We start from the raw sequence: 5,511 nt of genomic DNA, 5'->3' as shown, positions 1-5,511 counted from the left end.
CAGGCTGCAGAGACCAGGCAGGGCACTGCAAGCAGAGAACGAGCCTGCGGGATGCAGACAGGGTGCCCTGTGGGGTGGGGGTGACGGGGGTCTTTGGAGCAGCCGGTGTGCGGGGAGTCTGGGCACGGAAATAGCACGAGCGAAGGCCCTGAGGTGGAGTGAGCTGGGTGAGCCGGAGGGGAAGCCCTTGGTGTTGGTGCGGGGGGCTTCCCGCAGGGCCTCAAGGGCCAGGGGTGGCACAGGTCCCCGGGGCTCCAAGCCCACCCTCTCAGTCAGGGCATCGAGGACCGTCCGGCCGAGGGTGCACAGGATGACCGGCAAGAGCCACAAAACGATGAGGCCCTTCAGCGAAGGCTGGGACCAACGTGGGGTCCTCAAAGCAGAGGCTTCTCCGCACAGAGCTCCCGCCTGGCCCAAGACCGGCTGAGGACAGCAGCCGGACGTCATCGCTGAGGGCCAGCGGGGTGAGGGCCCTCAGGCTCCACAGAGAAGCCCCCGAGCACCCCCGGGAGCAGAGCAGACGCTGAACAGACACGCCAGCTCTGGGTGAGGGAGACAGAAAGCCGTCTCCTTATGTTGATCTACTTTTAGCAATTCTCAAAAAAGAAAACCAGGAATAGAATTTTCAAGAGCTAGAATGATTCTGAAGTTCACTTTAAAGCTAACAAGCAGAAGAAAATTGTGAGAAGGAAGACGCTTCCTAGCAGACATTAAAGCCTATTATAAAGCTACCGAGTCAAACTGTGCCAACAAGAAAACCTCACAGGTCCAGAAGCAGATCCAACGGGATCTAATGTCCAGTATCAACAGGTTTAGCAGGACGAGCTGGTACACAGAAGTGGTAACGTCTCAGATCGATGGGGGTTGATAACCAATGAGAAACTGGAAACCGTTGGAGAAGAGGGGGTATGCCTTTCAGCAAAACAAAACTCCAACTTCATGAGAGGCTGAATTTCCAAAGTTAAGCAATCAAAATAGTAGACGAAGGGAATTCCCTGGCAGTCCAGCTTCCAGTGGAGGGGGCAGTTTGATCCCTAGTTGGGGAACTAAGACCCTGTAGACCACGCGGAACAGCTAAAAAAGATGGATGAAAATCACAGGGTGATTTAAAACATGACTCAAGGGAAATATGGAAGGAAATCTTCAGGATTTGGGGTTGGGAATGGTTTCTTAGTGTGCCAAGTCGCTCTCACGTCCAACTCTGTGCGACCCCGTGGACCATACAGTCCGTGGAATTCTCCAAGCCAAAATACTGGAGTGGGTAGCCTTTCCCTTCTCCAGGGCATCGTCCCAACCCAGGGATCGAGCCCAGGTCTCCTGCATCGCAGGCGATTCTTTACCAGCTGAGCCGCCAGGGAAGCCCTTAGGGTTTCTCTCAGGCTTCTTAAAGCTATCAGATAAGCCCAAGGTTTCTTAGAGGCGACAGCAAAACCACAAGGAACAAAAAAAAAAAAATCAACAGAACTTCACCGGAACTTAAGACTCCTGTGCTTCTAAGGACCCCATCAGGAAAGGGAAAAGGGGTATGAGCCTTAAAAACACGAGGCTCCTGAGAAGCAGCCGTCCCAGGTCCTGAGACAGCCGAGGGCCGCGTTGCTGTGGAATGTCCCGGACGGGCGAATCCAGACAGGAGAGCCGCCCTGGGGTCTCAGGAAGGGGCTCCCCGAGCTGAGGACCACAGATGTGCTGGCAGCTGGAGGCGACGGCTGAACTGGATTGTGGACGTGCTTTATGTGCTTTTCGCAGCTGGGAGGCTGACGTACAGAGCTGGTTTCAGGCGTGAGACCTGGTGTTCTTGTTCGGGTCGTGGGACGCCGGTTACGGGGCTGGGGACCGTGCGCTGCCGTTCAGCCCGTGACTTATCTGTCCTAGGGTGGAATCGGCGCCTCAGTCTCCTGTTCCCCCAGCCCTGCCCTCCGGCAACCACCTGCCTGTCCCCGTGCCTGTCAGTCGGAGTCTTTTTCAGATTCCACAGGGGAGTGAGATCAGACTCGTCTTCCCGTGTCTGACAGGTTTCTCTTAGCATAAGACCCTCCAGGCCCACCCCTGTTGTTGCAGATTGTAAAATGCCACTCTTCTGGCTTAGGAATATTCCGTGGTATAAATACACATCTTCCTTATCAAGTCACCTGTAGACGCTCCCACATCTTGGCTATTATAACTCATGCTGCAGGGAACACGTGAGTACATATATCCTTTTGATTAAAAATGTTCTAGTGGGATTGTACCCACCAGGCTGCTCTGTCCATGGAATTCTCCAGCCACAGTGGAGTGGGCAGCCGTTCCCTTCTGCAGGGAATCTTCCCGACCCAGGAATGAAGCGCTGTGGGTGTGTTCTTTGCCGCCTGAGCCACCAGGGGAGCCCTCATCCTGGTGGGGCTGCTGGATCATAAGGTAGGTGGGTGTCTTTTTCATTTTCTGAGGAAACTCCACGCCGTTCTCCACAGTGGCTGCACCAGTTCACATTCCCACCAGCAGTGCAGAAGGCGCTCTTTTCTCCACATTTGTTATTTATAGAATCTTTTTTTCTTGGCCACGTGGCACGTGGGATCTCAGTAGTTCCCCTACCGGGGATGGAACCCACGGCCCCTGCCCTGGAAGCGTGGGGTCTTAACCGCTGGGCCGCCAGGCGAGCCCCCGTTATCCGCAGACTCTTAACAAAGGCCACTCCTGGCACCGTGAGGGGGCGCCTCAGCACAGTCTGGATCAGCGTTTCTTTTTTTTGTTTTGATTTTTGGATCAGCGTTTCTACGCTGGCGCTGAGCGTCTTTTCATGCACCTGGTGATGAGCTGTGTGTCCTTAGAGACGCGTCTGTCCAGGTCCTCCGCCCGTTTCTAACTGGACACTTTCTGTTTTTTCTTTTTGATACTGAGTTGTATGAGTTCTCTGTACATTTTGTGCAATAGCCCTTAACACACGCATCATCTACAAACATCGCTACCATTCAGTAGGTGGGCTTTTCACTTTGTTGATAGTTTTCTTTTTGTGCAAAAGCATTTTCATTTGCTGCGGTCCCATCTGTTTATCTTTGCTCTTATAGCCTGCCTGAGGAGGCAGACCCAGAACGATATTGCTGAGACTGACGGCCAAGAGCTTGTGAACGGTTTGGGCTGTATGGTTTGGGGTCTTAAACATTTAGGTCTTTGATTCATTTTGACTCACTTTTTGTACACGGTGTGACCCGCGGTGTGGGCCGCCCAGTTCTCCTAGCACCTTTCATAGAAGAGACTCTCCTTTCCCCACTGCACGTTCCTGCCTCCGGATTATTCACTTTTTAAAAATTCACTTTACTGAAGTCCAGGTGATCTACAGCACTGCACTGCTTTCTGACGCAGCGGTAAGGCACAGACGTGCCTGCATCTGTACTCTGCCGTTGAGCAGAGCCCCCAAGCGGCACGGCAGGACGGTGCTTAACACTCTGCGGCACTAGAGTGCACGTGCCGACCCCGGACCCCCACCCCTTCCCCAGCCCACTCCCTCTTGGCAGCCACAGCCTGTCCTCCACGCCCGTGAGCTCCTCTCGGTTTCGTAGAGATTCATTTGTGTCATATTGTAGATTCCGCCTGTAAGTGGTATCATACGGCATTCGTCTTTGTCTGACTTACTTTGCTTGGTAGGATAACCTCTAGGTTCGTCGATGTAGCTGTAAGTGGCGTTCTTTTATTCTATTTTAGGGCCAAGTAATATTCCAGCATATATATGTCCCACCGTGCTCACTTTAAAATGGATTTTATATGCATCGCCCCTCAATGATTTAAAAAATTATAGATAGCTCCTTAAAAATATAAACCATACTTTTTCATTTTAAAAATACCATTTCAACATGAAAGTTAAAACACAACCCACAGAACGAGAAGAATTACTTGCAAACACTAAATCTGTTCGCAGGGTTTTGTGTCCAGAATCTAAAGCGCTTAGTGATCACATCTCCTGACTCAGTAATCAAAAGACAATCTGTTTTTAAAGTGGGCAAAGGATCTGAATGAACATTGCTCCAAAGAAGATACACAGATGGCCAGGAAGCACATGAGCAGCACTCAGCATCACTGATCCCCAGGGAGGTGGGGCCGACACCGCGAGGAGACGCCCGCACGCCCGAGGAGGGCTGAGGCCAGACCGAGCCGCGGAGGGGCTGCAGTCCTCGCGTGCTGCCGGCAGGCTGGGGCGCTGTGGTGGGCAGAGCCCGCCGACCCTCAGACGTCAGGCGGTCACCCCGAGGCCTGGGAAAACAAGACGAGCCAGGCGTGCAGCTGGTGAGGGGCGGACAAGCTGTGGCCCCCACGCGACCGCGTGACCTTGCGGTGACAAGTCAAGTGCTGACGCCCCGACAGCAGGGATGAGTCTAGAAATCAATGCTCAGCGAGAAGAGGGAGGGGGCCTGGAACCACACGGTGAAGCCACCGACACGAAGCACCCAGAGCAGACAGGCCCGCCGCGGGGAGGCAGGGCCCCTCTCTCGGCGGGCCCAGGACGGGGGCCGGCAGGGGCCCCAGTGGGTGCGGGCTCATTTGAGGATATGAAAACCTTCTCAAATTAGATCATGGCGGTGGTCACACAGCCCTGAGAATTCACGAAAGCCACCAAACCGTAGACTAGAAGGGCGAGGGGCGCGGTGTGTGAGCAGCAAAGATCAGGCTGCTCCGAGTAAAAATAACTGAGGGCAACGCAGGCCTATCTCGGTGTGCAGTAAACCCTGAAACCACAAAGGCAAGGCTGATAAACTTGATCACTTCAAAATCTGAAAGTTTCCACCGTGAAAACCACCACGAGCAAAGCCAGGACAACCTGCGAGAAACGTCTTCACTGTCTCTGAGGGCCGCGAACCCGCCTCTGTGAAACCCCGACAAAGGAAGCAGCCCACGCCAGTGACAGCAGGGGGCCAGCCCAGAGCCCGGAGGTCACACCTGGTTCTGCAACGGCCCCCAAGGTGGGGAAGGGCAGGGAAGGGCCTGCGGCGTGGCCAGGAGGGGAAGCCTGGCAGAATCCTGGAAGTTACAGTCAGAGCCTTCCGACGTCCCCTCCAGGAACGGAGGCCGCCTTGCTGCCCTGGTGGCCCAGGGGTTGTCTGGGAAGGACACCCCTGCAGCGAGCCTCGGCAGGGCTCCCGCACTCCCAGAGCTGTGCACGCCCCCATGACCGGGTCCGGCCGCACGGTGGGTGTCACCGGCCTCACAAGGGGGAAGCACGCGGGCGGGGGCTCAGGCCCGGGACAGGGGTGGAGCAGAGGGCCGGGTTCCACCTGAAGTGATGGGAAAGCTCTAGAGCTGACGACGGGACAGCTCGGCTGAAGTACACTTAAAAGAGCAGCTGTGCGGCGTGCGAGTCGTGTTTCAGTAAAGCTTCTTTAAAGCATGTGCTATAGAGAAATAAAGTTCAGGGAAAATCATGAAACGAGACGCACAGACCAGGGCCCTGTGCCCGGCTCTCCGCACCCTGGGCCTCCCGGGCCGGGCTGGCCCAGGACTCGGGGCGGGGGTCCAGCACCCTGCAGGCCCAGCCCTGCCGGCCCC

This window comes from Bison bison, unplaced genomic scaffold, assembly GCF_000754665.1.
Source record: "Bison bison bison isolate TAMUID 2011002044 unplaced genomic scaffold, Bison_UMD1.0 scf7180017853345, whole genome shotgun sequence".
In the NCBI taxonomy this organism is placed as follows: Eukaryota; Metazoa; Chordata; class Mammalia; order Artiodactyla; family Bovidae; genus Bison; species Bison bison.
The sequence above is the reverse complement of the archived record's forward strand: the minus strand, read 5'-3'. Positions refer to the sequence as shown.